The 20,121-nt window shown below is 40.1% G+C and overlaps 1 long non-coding RNA gene across 3 annotated transcripts; it reads right to left on the reverse strand.

Annotated features, from left to right (window-relative positions):
* Positions 1–1,354: 1,354 nt before the first annotated feature.
* On the reverse strand, positions 1,355–7,974 carry LOC122983388. Of its 3 annotated transcripts, none has more exons than XR_006403668.1 (4): positions 7,373–7,974; positions 3,615–3,772; positions 3,248–3,297; positions 1,355–2,373 (listed from the first exon to the last, which is right to left on the reverse strand). It is a non-coding gene; the product is annotated as an uncharacterized LOC122983388 (long non-coding RNA). The 3 variants fall into 3 exon arrangements; XR_006403666.1 differs by having other exon boundaries at positions 3,248–3,426; XR_006403667.1 differs by lacking the exon at positions 1,355–2,373 and having other exon boundaries at positions 2,742–3,426.
* Between the last annotated feature and the right edge of the window lie 12,147 nt (positions 7,975–20,121).

Here is a 20,121-nt window from a genome sequence, read left to right on the forward strand (position 1 = left end):
TCGTGCATGTTATAATGTATAAGTATTACTTAACCATAATTGGCCATTAATGAATGCTCTTTGTGAGTCTTATTGTAAGTTGAAAACATGTATTCCTGAAGTAACACTTCATAAATGCATAATGATGGTGAATAACTTTATGCTACATGAAAGAAAAAAGAAAATGCAATTGTATTTAGAAAATTTAACAATTTTAGTATTCTTTGAAGGGAATAACAAAAAAGTGATTTAAAGGACCAGTGTGTAGGATTTAGGGGGATTTATTGGCAGAAATACTGGCAGAAATGGAATATAATGAGTATGTTTGATAAGTTGTTATATGTTACATGTTGTTAAATGTTATATGTTTTTATTATATGTTATAATAACTATGTATCATAAGTATGTTTTAATTAGTGTATAATCGCCTGAAAATAAGAATTGTTGTATTTTCGTTACTTTAGAATGAGCCCTTTATATCTACACAGGGAGTACATCCTCTTCCACGGCGTCCACCATGTTGCACCACCATGTCTCTACAGTAGCCCAGAACAGACAAACCAAATACTGGCTCTAGAGAGGGCCTTTTGTGTTTTTCATGAGTTTCGTAGCCACCGTAGGTTCTCCTACATGCTTGGAAGGGGAGGGGGGGATATTCAGTTGGTTGTAATCTGCAACCTCACCGCTAAATGCCACTAAATCCTAAATCCTACACACTGGTCCTTTAACAAGTTCACTGTTCTTTGAAAATAACAACATTTTTTTTTTTTTTCACAGATATGCAACTTGCACATTACTTCAAAAATTAAATTTTCAACTAAAATTGAAGAGCCTCCAAGAGGAGTTAAACATGAAAGACATGCTTTTGAGTGGAGGTGACCTCTAAAAATGGGGACCATGTATTTTACCATAAACAGTATGTTCTGCAACATTTATTAAGTAAGACATTACAATTTACAGAGTAAATTAACTGAAACTGTACTGTAAAAGAAAACAATGTTTAATCCCATGATATAACAAAGTCCTTTGCACATCCTTTCATCAAAATGGATGGTTTCCTTTCCCATGCAATATAGACAAACTTGTACAATACGTTCCATAGTGTTACTAAATAAAACATGACATTTTATTAAATAAGTGCGCTGACACAAGAGAACTGTCAAAGAAAGTAACACTTAATGACATGGTAGTTATATTATACTACAAAAGTCTGCTTGTGATGTAAAGATCATAAAATAAACGTGATAATACAATCTAACAATATGTACCAACACAAAGCTTAAATTGTTGTTACCATGTAAATATGTAACAACCATACACTTAATGGAAAATGGGTTCAAAGAGACGAGTTTCTACTGTAGCACCTGTATTCAACTTAGGCTATGATGCTACTTTGTTAACCTAGGCTCTGAAGAGTAAATATGAAAAGGTTAAGTGGTTAACGAAACAGTTAGCAGGTTTATTACAGTGTGTTTGAAAAAATCCACAATGAAAAGAACTGTTGTAACCAAAAATTTAAAAAAATAAAATAAAATATCCTTAGTGTCTCTTTTTTTTCCTGAAATGTCTCCTTTTCTGGGTAGGATGAATTGGCCACATTAGCAGCTGGCCACACCACTTCCATGTTTCCCTCAGAATGTTTCACCACTGGAACTTGCTTGTCATCATGTTCCAGCAAAGAGTTAACTCCAAGCTACAACTCCAGGGCCATCAAAATACCAATCTGCACTTACACTATAGAATAAATCAGATGAATCATCACATAGTCTACTTTCAAATGAGATCACATCCACTTCCTCAAAACTCAATTTTACAATACTATTGTTAAGGGATTTTTCTTATAATTTTATAGTGTTCCACCAAATTTAACTTCATCTAGTATCAGTAAAGCAAGGCATTGCTAATACAAATGAAATACATTTCCCACAGTTCTCATATAACATAAAATTATAATCCCTTTCAACAGGATCTGACAAAACACAATAACTTTTGCAGATTTTAGACTAGCATAACTACATTCAACATATTATCATGAATACAACCAATAAAAATTCATTTGGACACACTGTATACATCAAAATACTTTGTAGTACTGTTCAAAATACTGTTCAAAATACTCTGTTTGGTTTAAGCAGAATTTCACACAAATTTACTGAATTGCTCATATTCTCTTATGCTAGCAAGACGCTACGCTATTAACTAGGCAAGATTCCAGAGTAAGAAAAAAACACCAATGCAATCCCTTGGCATATGTGACAAAACAGTTCTAAACCTTCCAAGAAACAAGACTGATAGACTGCAGTTTCACATGTTTCCCTTTCTCTCTTGATCGGTGGAATCTGGTACTAAATCTGTAATCTGGATGTAGCGTTGGAGGCAAGGCCCTGTTCATTCCTATGAAACAAGCAAACCTCTACATGAAGACCATGGAGTGTGTCTACTGATCTCAACCTTTACTAAAAATAAGTCATTATTTGGAGAATGGACAAGTAAGTGGACAGTCATTACCCTTAAATAAACCTTTATAAAATTAGTTTTCTCTTAATGAAATGGCTTAGCTGTGAACATCATGACAAACATGTTAACATCTTTATCAACCATTTACTAATACTAGTTGGTATCTTAATGAACATGTAAATTAATGACACATTTGTTAACAGTTACTTAATGCTTATTATTATATTATTATAGTTAATGTGTGCTATATTATTACCTTAATGTTAATAGAATCTGTATAAACTATTAATAATGTATAAATTAACCCCTTGGTTAACATGAACACCATTAGTAAATGATTACTAGACACATCAGTTTACTGTTAATTAACTTTTAGTTAATGCTTATTACTGCATTAAGTAATGTTAATTAATGTACCTTTACTGTAAAGTGTTACCAACTTCTATAATGAAATATACATATTTGCATATTTATAGATTCTGGAATTTTTAATGAGGGAGAAGGAGTAGATGTCATTTTAAGGATTTTACAGTGGTAATTCTACTTTTTTGGGGGGGAAACCATGTCAGACACACATTATTGTTCTGAGCAGAGTATTTGTATATGTCTTTATACATGTCTGGATGGGATCTTTAACAATTATGCTTACTCTATTACCAGTAAGCCTGCTGACCAACTCCAAAGGTGATTCTGAAGTATAGTTTTCAGCATTGCTATCAGTATAACTTATTCATCTTACTATATTTTTCTAATGATGTGTGGATACATGTGAGAATACAGACCGGTAATGACCTAATGTAAATCCACTCACCTTCAGATCAGTGGTCTTTGATGGGGCATGTTGTTCAGTTGAAATCATATCTGTGGAGAACACATATCACTGAAGCTGTTGCCCTTGTGGTGCTCATGAACTGCCTGACTGAAGCTGCCATAGAACGACATCTGTGCTGATGCAGACCAACACTGCAGATTTACACTGTATGGGATCCTCTGACAAAACACAGTATATCAGTTTTAGAGGAGCTGTACCAGCAAACACACACACACACACACACACACACACACACAATGTATAACTGTGCTTATTTCAATCAGGTGACATTTGTTAGCAACTAACATGAGGGAGGAGCAAAGCGCACCACTGGCTAACCTTTCAACTGTGAATTATGGGAATTTACCTTCATGCCTCAGTGCGTATGCTGCCGGCCTGCCTTTCGTGTCTAAATCAAAGGCTGGGATCTGCAACATCTGCACTTTCCCCTTCGTACAAGGGCATACGCTGCACAAACGCCTGATGACGGGTGACATTTACAGCACACAGAGGCTCGGACTCCCACTGCAAACATTGCGTACAAATAAACACACACACACACACACACACACACACACACACACACACAGGTACCCATGGCACCGCCTGGGAAGTGAAGCCAAGTCATTGTGAAACAGCAGCACTGGGGTCCATGTCTCCCTCTGCGTGTGTGTGTGTGTGTGTGTGTGTGTGTGTGTGGTTGAAAAGACATTCAGACAGCAACAGAAATCAAACATGTTAGCTAATCTAGACATGAAACAGGAACTTATCTTTACCATATTTCCATATTACTTTCATTTTTAGTCATGGCATAATGTTTGAAGAAAAATGATTATGAATCTGTAAAACAGATTACAAAATTGTAAATTTAATGTATATACGCATTGTTACATCTGCACCTGGGACATCATCTGCCACACCCTCTACCTCCAATTCAGTGCCTCTCTAATCTGTTGCCAGTCCCTGAGTGGCTCTCTCCCTCATTCTCCCTGAGCCACACCAGCTGCACCTGATCTTCGTAATCAAGCCTCTTCATATACTCAGCTCTGCCACTTCCACCCAACCAGATCATAGTCTCTGTTACCAGTTAGTGCTGCTACATTTTGAGCCTCTTTGATTCTTGGGAAATTGCAGTTTTTGGTTCAGCCTGCTTTCTGACTCTTGTCTCCTCTCCCCTGCAGTCTCGCCTGCTCTGCCTCCGGCCCCTGTTTCCTGCCCCTTGTCTGGTCAAGTCCTGCTGTTCTGCCTTAAGCCCTGCACAACTCAGTCTCCCTGGATTTCACCTTGGACCTCCTTCCTTGGCCCCTATCTGCCCCTGCATCAGCTCCAGCTCCAGCTCCTGGCTCTCAGCTACCAGCCCATACTTCCATACCTTGCAGCCTAACTTCCCCGTGCTCTGCAATAAATCTCACGCATGCATACACATGGCTGAATTAGAGGCCACAAGGAACACAAGGGCTCTGTTTACCCAGAAATCAACCTGTACCCCATCTTAGTTTGATTATAAGTTGACTAAAAGAATAAAAATACTAAAATAAAATACACCATGTAAATGTCATATCAACTGAAATATTAAATGTTTTAAAAATAGACTCTGACACAGTACCTCTTTACGAGACATGACCTCAAGGTTAGGTGCAAATGCAGAAGTCGCCATAAGGCCCTTTAATTTCAGTTATTATTCATCAATTAATCAAATTAATTGACACATGGTATCTCTTGGGCCTTTGGGGTCCCTGGCGGTCCGGGGCCTTGAGGTAGTTGCCCTCTTTGCCAGGGCCTCGTTCCCTGACAACAATCAATTTTAGAGGTTGAGAGTGTTTTCTAACAGCTATAGCTTCTATGAACGCTCTTAAATTTCTACACGTGTTTCCCAAAGCAGTACTCAAGAGCAAGTTAACCATTAAGAGCAGTTTCTATAATTCATGTTCCTTGGTGGAAGCCCGTTTGAAAAAGTAAACTTTGATTGAGTTAGCTGCTGCTCGAGGCAGACGTTACTCTGAAGATCAGATTAAAACTTAAATGAAGGAGGTTCTATAAATTTCATGAAAGTGTCATTCTGTCATCATTTCTGTATTATACTTGCTGTATGGAGGAGTGCGGAAAACAGCATACACACCACAAATAAAAAAGACACTGAAAATATACAATACTATATATCAGGAAACGTTTCAGCCTGAAGAGATGAGTATGTTAAGAGAGATGAGGGAGAGGAGGACAATGATGACAATGTTAAGCAGATCATTTTTTGTAAAAATATAAACAAAAACTTGAATGGGTAGGAGGAACTCATTAATCATACAATCACAAGAGCTTCTCAGTTATGATGGTTTCAGGAAACACCTCTTAAGCTTAAAGTTACTATAAGGAACTTTTAACTGGCTATGGAACAGTGTCATGATGCCTCTGGTGCCTCTATGTGACCTATATGAGCATATTCAATAATGCTCAAAATGTACCCCCCAATATATTGATATAAACACACACACACACACACACACACACACACAATGTTTGTACTGAAAATAAAACAAGTTAAATGAATAATTAAAGCCTATATGATGGTTTTTATTTGGTAGAACAAAATTGTGTTGTCCTATCCATGAACGTGTGTCTATTGTGCCGCTGTAATGTTGGTAAAGACTCATTTCAGTAATTAGCCTCTTTGGAAAGCTAGCCTTGCTAGGTGCTAAGCTAACTGGCTAGCCTAGCTAGCTTGCCCTGTATTACTGTGAACACACAGTTAACATGGTTTCAGTAAGAGTGATTACTGCAACAACTGATATTCAGTATTCTCCCAGAGAGGATGCAGATCCCATTTCACAGTCAAATGCTTTGAGTTAATGCTGGCTATCAGTAACAACTCACAGATATTCATGCATTTGTTTCTCTGTGCTTTATTTCAGAAACTACAGATATGTAACACTATGTTGTATTGATTGTAGTTCTTTTATTACTACCACTCTGCAAGTAAAGGCCTTAAACTAAACTTATGACTCTGTGCTCTCTGACCAAAGCCCTGTAGTGGTCAATCATCCAATAAACCAGTTTCAGGAGTCCAAACCCCCAACAAAGGGTAAAAGTAAAAAATAGGCTACATGCATTCAGCTTTATAAATATATATGTTCTCTAATCTGTGTACATTTTGTTTTCACAGACTGAGCTTATTATTTCTTCTTATTTCTAGCTGCAAGCGTGGATTTGCACAGTGTGAATAATGATGTCATTCTATGTAAGTCACTTTTTTGCTGTGTATTTTTTTTTACAGTGAATTAGCTAGGCTGCTTCTGTTTTTTTATTTATAACAAAGTCATTAAATTGTTTTCCAGCTGCCTGTAAGACCTACTATGAGATAAACAGGAACTTCCAGTACAGCCAACTAAAGCTTGTGGCTCAAGCATTAGCCATGAAGAGTTTAGCCCAGAGTCCACAGAGAAGGAAGAGGGTAAGATTTATTGTTGACCAGTGTCACATTATTTTTCAGTTACATTACTAGATGTAATGTGTCAACTCGCAGTGCATTGAGCAGCACCATTGTCTGTACTAATTGTGTTTACAGCTGCTGGAAGCAAGGCAGAGTGTACTAGCAGCAGATAACATGGACTTCTGCAGGGGCATCACAACTGATATGATCAGGAAACCCTGGGTTGCAGGCCGAGCCTTCATGGTCCTTCGAAGTCCTGTTGGTGTCCTTCCCCGGCTATTGCTGCTGTTATTATTATTGTTGTTATAAGTGTTAATCAATAGTCAATAGTCTATTTTGTGAGGGATGCCCCCACATCGAGTCTTGAATTTAGGTCTCTAGAAACGGACTTCACAGCGGTTAACTGCCAGAATTTAGTGAGGTTTGCATTCAATATCTTTGCCAACACTGACATTTTACCAAAATAAACAATATAAAAATAACTATAGGATCTAAGTTAAAAACCAAATTACCAGTGCTAAATTATCATTAATGTCTATGATGGAAGAAACAGGCACATTTAAGTACATTGCTCTGTGTAAGATTTTGCATATAATCAAGTCAATTTTATTTATATAGCACCAAATCACCACAGAAGTTATCTAAGGGCACTTTTCATATAAAACTAGTCTATGTGGTTTGTCCAAGTGATGTTGCCTTACCTAGCTGTCCAAGATGGCGGACCCACTCACACATGTGCAACTCACATCCACGGTTGACTCAGATCGTGTAGTGACAGGGTACATTGTTTCTTTGTCCTTTCTTGTTTACTTGCACTGATACAAAGACAACAGCCAATAATAAAAGATGAAGACTGTAACCAATCTTATTTAGGGATACAGTGGTGACTGGCTCCGCCCACTTCCTGCTAAAAAGAAAAAAACGTTCGTGAGCAAGCAGGTGAAAGTTTTGCGAGAAGGAGAGCAATGATAGTAGCTGTGTGCTTGGGGATAATAGTCACATGCTCCTTCAGATTCTGCACATGGTCAAAGTATGGTTTTCTCCATGTAGGCTATAATATTGCAATACAGCTGAGATATTCTGAGTGTGAGCACTTGCAAAAATAATGCACAGCTGTTTAACTTGCGCGCACAGCTCCCCTACATCCATGCCCATGAATCTCATTTGCACTCACGGATTGTGGCAGAGATATGCCCTCATGTAAGAGGCTAGGCAGAGTATTCATCCCCTGGAGGTCATGAAAATCCATATGAAATGTCATGACTAGTAATGGTTAAGATATTTTGCTCTGGATCAAAGTGTTGGACAGCTCCATCAACAGGCAAAAAATTATAAAACATTTATTTCTGCATGATACTGCACAAAGATGTGTACTCACATCCCTATTTATACATGCACCTCTGTTAACCCTGGCATCATGTAATGCTTACCAACCTACAATGTGTGCCACTGCAAGGAATATGGGTTGTTTTACAACTTTAAAGGAATAGCTCAACATTTTGGGAAATGTCTTTATTCATTTTCTTTCTGAGAGTGAGATGAGAGGATTGATATTAATCTCATGTCTGTGTGTTAAATGCAGGCGGGAACTATCATGATTTAAAGCGGAAGCCAATGCAGAAGTCCAGAAGTGCAGAAATGCAATACCACAGATGGCCACTAGATGATCCAATTGACCTCTATTACAAAAGCCTTCTCTCTAGAAATACTTATATTGTGTTTACACCAAACGCAAAGCGAATTTTAGCCTTGCGTTACTCACGCGAGTTTGAACGCAGGAACATTTGTTTTTATTCACGCAATTCACACAAGTTTAGCCGCGGGATCCTTTGTGCTTATTCGCCTTAAACAGCCAGTGAGCAATGGAAGGCACCAACTAGTCCCCACCTGGAAAATGGGAGCCAGACAGTAATGTTACTGAAGCTCAGCCTGCCTGCCAGCTCAGTCCTCCTGCTAACAACATTCATACCAACACTCATCTGTAAACACTGACACTTATCTGTAAATAGCTCCGGTTAGGTTGAGATGCGAAAGTGAAGATAAATCAGTTTAAAAGTTAAAAAAATAAACTCCTCCCACCGGTATACGGCTCTGGATTACAGCAGAATCCGGTGTGACTCATATGGTGGTCCGGTGTGTGTTTATTCCTCCAGAAATCAGCAGCAGCAACACCACCAACGTGCTCCCTGGCTCTCTCCTCCAGAGCTGGCCGCCTCTCAGCAGCTGTCTATCGGCAAGCCGCGGCTGAATCCCCCAGTCCATGATATGCGCAAAATTTTTTAGTGAAATTGGATATTTTCAGCTTGTGCGAATACACAAATTTCGCATCATTCGCGCCATTTGCGTTGCCAATCGCATCGCTCGACTTTATATGTAATCTCAACACGTGAAAAATTTGCTTCGCGTTTGGTGTAAACACAACATTAGTCAATCATTGTTTTCAACAAGTCATTATAGTCTCAATTTCTAAATTCAAGTCCTCCAATAAATGTGCTGGTGGTCATTTTGGAAATTATTGCTCCGTTAACAGACTATGATGTCTGTTGTGTGGGCGTCGATAACAGCTATGATTGATGGTTGGTTCACCTGCTGCTCTCCCCGGTTGTTGATGTTGATGTTACTTGATAATGATACCTGCCCTGTTAGCACAATGTTAGCTTAAGTAGCTAACATTAGTTCAAGTGCACCGCTCGGTGTTTGCAGTAAGCTAGCGTTAGCTTTTGTCTGAGAGGTAACAACCCGCATTTCTTATTTGAAAGGTCCTGGCTCCAAACAGAATGATGAGCATAACCTGCAACTCTGGGCTTCAAACTGGCTCCAATGAAACCAACAGGTGACACACCTTGGTACGTCCATCTTTACATGCAGTCTATGGATGTGATCAGGATGTGGTTAGCCCACCTTAGCATTAAGAAAGAATGAGGACATAGGAAACAGCTACCCTGGCAAGTTCAACCTTCTAACACCGCTACAGATGAGTAATTAACATGTCTCTCAGAGTTATGTGGAACTGTTTCTTGGCAAACAACAACATAGCACAATGACTCTGTGTAGTATTTCATCACTATTGGTGCAGGTACCATTGTGCATGAGAACAAACTCTATGCTCAACATCCACAATATCCGCAGATCGATAGACTGTTATTTGTCAAGAACTAGTTCCAACATGTAACTGCCCCTAAAATCACAACTTGTCACATTTTTACATTTCTGTCAGAGTATGGATTAATCATTTGTGAGCATTAGATGTGCTGGTAGTTTTTTTGTTTGTTTTTTTACTCTGGACAGAGCAGGCTAGCAGTTTTTCCCTGCTTCCAGGCTCTATGCTAAGCTAGGCTAACCATAGCCTAACTCAAGTCCCATACTATCAACACACAGACAAGAGATTGATATAAATTTTCTTACCTGACTTTTGGAAAGAGTATAAGAAACAGATAACTCTAATAAAGAGTGCTTTTTGGCATAATGAATTGAGGGGATATTGTTTTACTAGCACAATAAAGCTTTCATGTTTGTGCCATCTGCAGACAATGAAAGATTTTTTTTTATTCATATCTGTGATGTCAAATACAAATTTCTGAGGGGATGTTTGGAAGCTTTTTGTTAATGTAGTCTTAATTTTGAGAAACACTTGGGCCAGTGATACAACTGAGACACCATCTACCAATTGTCTCCCAAGTGGTTGATTTAAAAATGACGTATTGATGGATGTAAGTGACCCATGTAGCTCCTTTACGTTTAACTGATTACAAAAAGTCATCCATGACAGATGATATCAAAAAGAGCTGAAACTCTAATATGTGAGGCAGCAGACCTGAAAAGCAGATTGCAACAAAAGATGCTCAAAAAGCGAGTAAAGCCATAAAAGAAAATTGTCCTCGGGGGGGAAGGGGTGGGAGTGAAGAAGAGAGTTTCACAAACACAGGATGGAATATAGAGAGGGAACCTGAAAATAGGTGAGATTATTTCTTCCCTTCGCTGTCTGTCACGCCGCCTTGGGAAAGCAAGGCGACCGGTGAGCCTGACTTCTCAGAGCCCCGCGTCTCTGTCTCCCCACTTCACCAAGACATGGCTCTCATTTATTATTTGAACAGCTCAACAGGTAATTTTCCAGCTAAAATCCTGATTTCTGTCGACGTCTGCTTCTCTTCAGCATGTATTCTAATTACCAGTGGCTCGCTTTGATCTGAGGCCCCTTTGCAGCTTCACAACTTCCCTCCCAATCGCGTTTCATCAGGAGGCTGCCTAATTTCTTTTTGGCACAGTCGCTTTTTTTTTTTGTAATGGTGGATATACAGGTTCAGTTACGTGGCGGAGATAAAGGCAGAGGGTGGTGTTAATAGAACTAAACACTGGCAGGGGAGATATCAGGCGGTGGTATTTTCCCAGCATCCCTGCGTTGGACACGGTGTTATGACAATAATGTCTGGGATGGAGTGAGAGGTGGAGAGTCTGGATTAGAGTTGTACCTCATTAAAAGTTGGAACTAGAGGTTACAAAAGCTTCTGTTGACGCTAAGCACATGTGTAATTTCCATCTGTCTTCGAAATCAATCACGTGACTTAACAAGCATGTACCGGACCGCTAATGACGGCGTTATTTTGTGAGGAAACGACTGGTGACGGGGATGAGAGGAATCCTTTTGTTCCTTTTGAGGTCTTCTCTGTCAGTTCAGGGAAAAGCAAAAGTGACAAATCCTTCCTCCAGAAATATCGCTGCTCTTAGTGTCATTGCGCTCTGAAATCCACTAGTGACTCCTTTGTTTTTCATCCCCAGGCCAGTCCGGGATAACAGCCTGATCAAGAGCTTAACCTAAGTCAGAGTATCAGCACATTACGCTCTCTGCGTTACGTGGCGGATAAAACGAGGTTAGACCTTGTCTGCAAGACTGTAAAGACTTTGAGGATGAATTCCTGTGCATACTTATCTCGCTCTTATGTCATTAGTGCTCTGCTCGGCCTATTCATTCACTCATCTGCCTACAAGCTGGACTGTCATCATCTCTGCACACTGTCCACTGTCTTCAGCCTGGGCGGGATGTCAGGGGGAAAGCTTTTTGTCAGAGGGAAGTGAACGTTTCTGGCTTATCTCTGGGGGACAGCGCCGTTACAGAGCGCCACATGCCACAAACCTGTGACCTCCAACCCCCGTCCCCTCCCCTCCACCCCACCTCCTTCTTGCTGTGCACCCATTAAAGCAGAGTTAATTAAACCACAACTCATTGCCTCAGCAGGAGGGGAGGGGTGGAGAAGAAAGGAGGGAGGGAGGGGGGTGTACAATTATACATTGGCATTTACCTACCATTTTCAACATATAGCACTCGGCTGGCAGTCACTTCTCAGTGCACATGCCTCACTCGTGCCCCCGCGTCGCTCCAGTTCAGCGCTCAGAGATGGCAGACTGGGAGCCAGTGAGGCTTGCTTTTAACTCTTATGAAAAATCTGCACAGGGACGAAGTGAAAGTGGGTCTCCTGAGCCAGTGACAAGCAGAAACAAGGGGAGCCGTTTTTGCTTTCGAGCAACAATATGTGAAGGGACACACTCCGTCCATCTGCCTGTCTATCCATACAAGGTCATCAGGTGGGAGGGTGACGACGCTGTAGCAGCGCCACGCCGAGCCGACTATTGCGGCACTCTTGCCCCCTCGCCAGTCGTCAGATATGCAAGCCCGCCTTTACCTGCTGCGATTCCATTACCCCGGCTGCCTGTTCCGGCACTCGAATGTTTCTGTAGCATATTAAACAGATTAATAGAACAATGCTCCAGGGAGAGAGCAGCCTGTCAATCTCAGCTAAAAACACAAAAGCAGAAAATTAAAAAGGCCCATGGCTGAACTCCAGCACTGATAAAAAAAAAAAAAAAAAAAAAAAAAGTGCTGGAATCTTGCGTGGCGGAGAGAGAAGGGGAGAAAAAATAAAAAAACACCACAGATGGTAAATATTTATTCTGCTATCCTGCTTACAGAACACACACACACACACACACACACACACACACACAAAGTCACACACAAATAGATAGGCCACAGTGGAAGCTGGAATGACAATGGGGAAAATTAGCTCTGAAATTATCAAAGAATGTAGAGGAAAACATAGAATGCTTTGTTCCTTTTGTGTGACTATCTCTATATTGGGGATCAGCTATAAGAACTCCAATCTAGAAAACACGCTACTGCTCTCCGAGGACGCTGTGTTTCATGCCAGATGGACTTTTCTTTGTTTATCAGCGAATTCCACTATTGACTCGATGTAAAGTCTAAAGCGAATCCAGAGCGTTCCCACAGTACCGCCGACGCCTTCGCTACCCGTCTGGGGAGAAATATCTGAGGCGTGCATCTATAGGGCCGCAGCAGGAGGCGTAGAAAGGGAAGTATCCTCCAGTGACGTCCGCTCTCATCCTGGGAGACTCCGAAAGGAAAATTCAATCTGGTCTTCTGCTTGCAGAGATATTGGGAGATTGAGTGAGGTCTGCAGACGGTGGTGAGGGGCTCCGTTCGGTCTTTACAGTCACGCTCATGTTGCTTGATGGTAAATAAAGGATGAGACGAGGCCTGCATCACAACAGGCGGGGGTGGGGGGGGGGGGACAAACGGCAGGTTCAGTACAGGACATAATGTAAAATGTACCAGAATAAAACAGGCCTTGTAACCAAGCAGACATGAGGGTTGTATCTGATACCAATAAACTGATATGTAGCCCTCACCGGTGTTTCTTATTTTACTTTTCCTTATTCTCCACCTAGTTTTTGAGTTTTATTGAGGAAATTTCAATTTCAAAGCATTTTATTGTTATGATAGTGTATTAATCTGACAGCAGGTGTGATTTAAACTAGATCTAGAAGGAAAGATTACTCTCACTGCTGAATAATCTGTCGATTATTTTTTTTAAGTTTGACAGAACAAAAGTTGTACTTGCAAGCTATTTCCAGAGCTTTCAACCACATCTCATGGTCCAAGGTCAAGAATGAACTCATACTCAGTTTTTTACATTATTCAAGTCATCATTAAGTCTTACAAATATAATAAATAAACTGCAAACAAGGGCTGTAGCTAAATGTTGTTGTCTTTATCACTCAATCTGTTGTTTGACAAAATAAGCTTGACTCATGGACTACTTGCTAATCAAATAGCAAGATTTCTTTTCTTAAACTATACAATTTCCAAGGTAATCTCAGTTTTTTTTTACATTACAAAATTTACATTGACCATATAAAATGTCATAAAATAGTGAAAAATGCCTATCACAATTTTCTATAGCCCAAAGTGACATCTTGAAATTGTGGGTTTTGTTCAACCAGCTGCTCAAAACTTGACTGTATTCAGTTTACAATGAAATAAAACACATTAAAAGAGCAAAAACTCACATTTACGAAGCCCAAACTTGTTTTTTTTTCATATTGTTTTTCTTGATGAAATGTAAATGAAAAATCTATTAGATTGTTGTCCGTTGTTCTACTGATCGACTAATTGTGTTAGCACCAACAGCACAATAACACTGTAGGTGTTCATTCATCAGCCTGCATCAAAGCATGTCCTCTGTACTGTTTTTTTGGAGAATTTGGGAGAATAATGCAACTTGGTGGGACATTACATCCCACAATTAAAAAACTAGCACTTTGTGGATATTTCATATGAGATTCCATTTTTCTTTTTAGACTCAGTATATTTGAACTTTTAAAAAAGATTTCAGGGTAACAAATATGGTAAATAAATTGACAATGCTTTGTTTTTTTGTTTTGTTTTGTTTTGCTGGGGATAATATTTGATTGAGCCTTTTATTTAAATTGCAGTAAGTGGTTAAAAGAAGGGAGGGAAAGACAAAAGTGGTGAAAACGTTAACAGCAACCTATGCACTCCCTGCAATGGAAAAGCACATACACATATTCTAAATGATCGCGTGATATATTGCAGTTATGTAGGCAATCACTTTCAAATTTGCATTCATGTATACAGTACATATATACACATAAACACCCAAATATATGTACTCAGACACTACAGACACATACACACATAAAAGACTGAAACAAAACTTCACCTTCTCCTCCTTGAAACAGCATCGGACTGATAAAAACCAAGAAACAACACTAATGCATTCATGCAGTGCCCACAAGAAACATTTACATCTCCATGGCTATAAATAAAAGTTATAGACAATATACTGTAATCTAGTATTTGTTCAAATGGCTGAATTAATAAAGTAAGCAAAATCCAAATCATTACAAAACTTAAAGACCTTAGTTTTATGTCTGGTATAAATTCCTTTGAGGGTTCGGGGGGACTTGGACTCATAAATTCCTGGCTATGGCTCAGTGTGTGAATAGAATACAGTGTAAATATTCAAATAGTGTGACGTAAAAATGGAGTTTATCTCTGTACAGTATCAATTCAAAACTGAGTTTCTGAATTCTCTGAATTGAATTGTCAGTTTTCTGTTATTTCTGATCTCTACCATCTTTTGTGCATCAGATAGATGCATGCTGGGAACACAGTGGTTAAGTGACCTAATGTGGCATGTCTCTGAGAAGTGCTCCCACATTTCAAAACTATGTAGATCAACTTGCTCCATTTATTATTCTTTTCCTAACTGGCAGAAAGGGGCCTTCTAATCTTTATCTCCCTAACAATGAGAGAATAAAGAGTTAACACTATCAGTCAGCCAAACTCAGGTTGCTGTGCCCAGTGTTTCTGCACTGAAACACCGCAAATCATCTTTAATAGTCGTCATCTTGATGGTTCATTACGTTAAGCTATCTCTGCTAGCATCCTCTAATCCAATGGCTCTCCTATGGCCTGAGGGGCTATGAGCTGCGAGAGGGAGGGGGCTGCGTTCGTTGGTGTATGTGTGTGTGTGTGTTGGATGAGGAGGGGGACTTGTGCTCATTGTATTATTAGCAGGTTAATTGCCCTGGTGCAAAAGAGTGGCTGGACAGCAATAGGATGCCATTTTAGTTTAATTGTTAGCCGTCCTGTACTGTAAGCCCCAAGTTCTGCATCGGCGGCCCCACGGGTGCACGCGGACACACCACCGGAGGCTGGCAGCTGGCTATGTGATGTGAGGCACATCATCATGGGATGGTGTCAGACAGAGGAGCTGGCACACAGCGACACCTAATGGGGGAAGAGGAGGACAGCATGTCAGTCAGGACCTGCAGCGAGCAGCGTCTGCTCTGCAGGGTGTTAGATCCACTCTGTATACATTCTTTTACAATATAAATATGTGTTGCATTAAACTTCATTTTTTTCTTAAGATTTCATGAAATATTACTGATTATGTAAGATTACCATTATGCTTTATACTATATATATACTATATACATTGTTCTATACATTCTACTATATAGTATGTTGGACGGAACAGAAAAGAAAAATACTGAGTGATTTCTCACAGTCACGCAAGGATACAATAAAGTTGCCATGGTAACATTGTTCCTGCTCTGGTGTATCAAATCTTGTATCTGTTGAGTGTTTTATAGTGTGATAATTAAAAATATTGTTAACAGATGAATCTGCTGCTCAGCAGTGTAAAAATGACTCACATTCGGATTATAATTACTGATGCATTAACATGTAAGCAGCATTTTAGTGTCACCGGTCAAGGTGAAGCTAATTTGATCTCCTTTATCTACTATTAGGTTGTTTATTCAAGCATCATATTTTATAAAGTGATCACATTTTGTTTGTTAAATGAAATTAACATATACAGTATATACGATATACAGTATATTGCAGTGTTTCTCTCTGAAATGTCGAGGAGTAGAAAAGTAGCACAGAAGGAAATAAGTAAGTAGTTCAAAACTGAACTGAAGTAGAGTGCTTGAGTAAATATACATACTTTGTACCACTGTTCATTTGATTTCACATTTGTGCAATAAATAAACTTATGGGATATTTTGACTATTTAAGACTATCCTAAGGACATGACTTAAGTAAATTTGTGGAACTCATTTTTGTTGATTTCTTTCTCTCTTTGTCATTTTAAGGTATAGATCATTATTTATCATTATATCTATATCTTCTAACTGAAACACACCTGTGCACATACTTGTCCTGGTGTTATCCCAGTTCTGATGTGCAACATGATGAGCAAATTAATTGCAAGGTCACAAAAATGAGCAGCAGCCAGCAGGTACAGTTAGCGATACCTAAACAGTGTCCCAGTATAGATCTGGCCTTCAGACTCCAGGTGTTTCGTGCACCGTGAGCAGTAAGTTTATTTAACAATGAAATGTGCACACTGGATGTCAGTGTGAAAGACTTTTAAAAATAGACTGCACATCTGAAAATTCTTCCTTCTCTGCAGGACCCCTCCATATACATGCACATACAGTGGATGTCCTATACTGCCAGTGTGGTTGACGGTGTAGGTTATTCAGGACAGCCAGTCTCAGTTGTAGATTTGTGGCTGAGTCGTGTCATAATTCCTATAGTACAGGCCAAACCCAAGCTCTACTTGTGTTTAAAACACACACTCTATTTTGACTGGCTCTGCATTTTTACACATTTTACTGGAGCATCTTTTGTCATCAGTTTCCTCAGCTTCCTTCTCCTTTGGATGCACTGGATTAAATGACAAGTTTAATGTCATATTTTAAATTAAACTTTTACCCTACACATCACTGGTTCACTTTACCATGTGTATTTTGTGTATTTCAAGCTGGAGACACATAAAGACTAGTGATTTTCGAGTACACACAGACTCCCTACTTATCTGCACAGTCAGCAAGTTTTATCATATAGTGAGAGTATTGAGATTTCTAACCACATGCGCAGCAACATGAAAAAGTGACTTATAAAAGGAGTTATCACTGTCAGTTACAAGGGGACTTCAAAAGTGTTGCTCAGCAGCAAAAGATTGGTTGGAAATACAAAATGTATTATATACATTGAACAGGTTATTGGTCACCAAGGGTGTCATTTTAGGTTCAAAACTATGTAAATGCTATTCATTTATATGAATTTTTATTAATCTAACAAATAACACTATAACAAAAATCAGTTCATTGATAGACAGCTTGAACTGAGCTTACACAAATCACAAATTAAAATAATTTCTCTCAAGAACACTATCCTTCTCTGCTTGAACTTTAATTGATGTTTAATTTAAGCATCTTTTTTATAAGAAGGAGAAAATTACACGCCACCTACATATGTAATATTATTTTTCCTAAAAACATGCAGAGGAGAGTGCCTAGTCTTCTGAGTCCTGAGTAGGTTCTGCAGAGCTTCCTGTCAGGCTGCATACAACCCAAACAGGCTCCACCAATCAGGATCAGGCAAGCCTGTTATGGCCTCTGGGAAGCAAACCCCAGGGCAACAAAGACCCACGCACTCACCACTGCTCAGGAAGCTTAAAGTCCCCCTCCACTCAAAAATGCGTTTTGTTTTCAGTTTGAGCTTCACTGTGCAGGATGATGTATGATGTATGTGGGAAAGTTTCCCAGTACTCACTTCACATCAGAGTTTAAGACGTGTACATATGAGCATGATTTGTGACATTGCATTTTTGTTTGTTTCCATTTATGTGGGAGAAACATATGACACACAAATTATTATTCCAAGCAGAGTATATTTACATGTCTTCAAATGTCTGGAGGGGATTTTTAATATTTCTGTCAACACACAATTGAAAGTGAAACTGTCTTGAAAAATCATATTCATGTACTTTTCTTATATAAATGTGTATATTCTGACTCATGAAAACAGTTGAATTTACTCGCTATGGAGTGTAATTTTCTGCCTAGATTCACCCCCCCCCCCCCCCCCCTCCCTTGCGCGCACGCACACACACACACACACACACACACACACACACACACACACACACAGCTGAAATGAAATCTCCACCTTGCATTCAGACAATCCGCCGCTATCTTTGGGAGTCTTGCCTTGACCTTGTGTCCTTTTCCTACAGCAGCATCACCTGCTTTGTGCACTCGTCTGAGTCTGACACCTTTCCCAGCTCCTCTCTCTCATTCACACACACACACACACACACACACCTGATCTCCCCCACCTCCACCCTCCCCCTCTTTTTATTTTTCACCCGCGTCCCTCGTTCACATTCCTCTCCCGGGGGCTGCCGGCCCCGCGGATCATCTCCCAGGCTCCAGGTGCCCAGGCCGGGCCCTGTCTGTTTTCATTCCCCTCCTGGAGGACAAGTAATTTGGGGGAGAGAGAGGGGAGAGCAGATGACCACTGGCTCCTGACCTTTTCTCCCTCAATTTAACTCCTCGCCGCCGCGCCCGCCGAATGTGGCAATCAGGCTAGGCAGAAGTGACACCCTCATCTGAGCGTGGCCAAGCCCCGCACACAATCACGGTGTCACTTTCCATCTATATGCGGGGGCCGCGGGCAAGTGGTAGTGCTGGAATAGGGGACGGTGTAGGTGAGGGAGGAGGGGTTCAGGTCCAAGCTCCTGTTTGCATACTTGGTTTCCCAGTGCCGCCAGTCATGCTAGTAACCTAGCAAAAATATTTAGGTGGTCTTTTTTATCACGCTGTCACCAGTTGTACTTAATCCATATTTATTTAAAGGCAGATTTACAGAGTTTTGATGCTGTTAACTCTAAAGCAAAATGGAACTTTAGCTTCTCTTCCATCTCCACCAGAAGAGGATTCCTTCCCTTCGCTCTCCAGCATTTGATTACAGCGTCCACCACCATCTTTTCCACATGGTGGGTGAACCAATTACATAAGCCAAGAGAGGGAAAATCAAGAGATATTATTTTCACGGACCTGCTCAATATGAGGCGGCTTCATGACTGTTAGCGTTGTGCGATTGGGCCAGCGTAAGCCAGTGTGAAATACAATGAAACACAGAAAGCCGAGGAACATGTGTTGGAACATGAGTTGCCATGTAATAGACTGACTAGGAAGGAGGTGAGAGGGGAGGAACATGGGAGACAGGCTCGGTTTGGTAAGTTAGCGGAACAGCCACAGTGTCTGAGCGTCTGCAGAGACGGCGAGCCGCAGCAGGCCCAGCAGCCTGCTGGAACAAAGCATGGCGGGCTCCAGACAAAGTGGGAGAGGGCTGTGGATTATAGCTCGTTGATAGTGTTTCTCTCTTACATTTCCATGCTATTAGGCTTTCCACTTCCTCTTTTTAAAGCAATTTTTCAGACAGCATTACCCAGGGAAAATAAAATGAGGGGAAACTAGCATGAACAACACTCAACAAAAAGTTTGGAGAATGAAAAAGCAACAAGACTCTACTGAAAGTGATGCTCATTAGACATAAAGCATCAAAGTTACAATCTGTTACAGTACAGTTCTGCACTTAGGTGCAATTTTGAGGTACTTGAGTATTTCCACGTGATGCCACTTTACACCTCTCTACATTTTCAGGGGAAACCTCTGGCAAACGTTTTGCTCCACTACATTTATCTGACTATTACACTGACTTATTATAAAAAATGATTAGTTTATAAAACATCACAGCTCAAACTACTCA

The sequence above is a fragment of the Thunnus albacares genome, chromosome 6 (assembly GCF_914725855.1).
Source record: "Thunnus albacares chromosome 6, fThuAlb1.1, whole genome shotgun sequence".
In the NCBI taxonomy this organism is placed as follows: Eukaryota; Metazoa; Chordata; class Actinopteri; order Scombriformes; family Scombridae; genus Thunnus; species Thunnus albacares.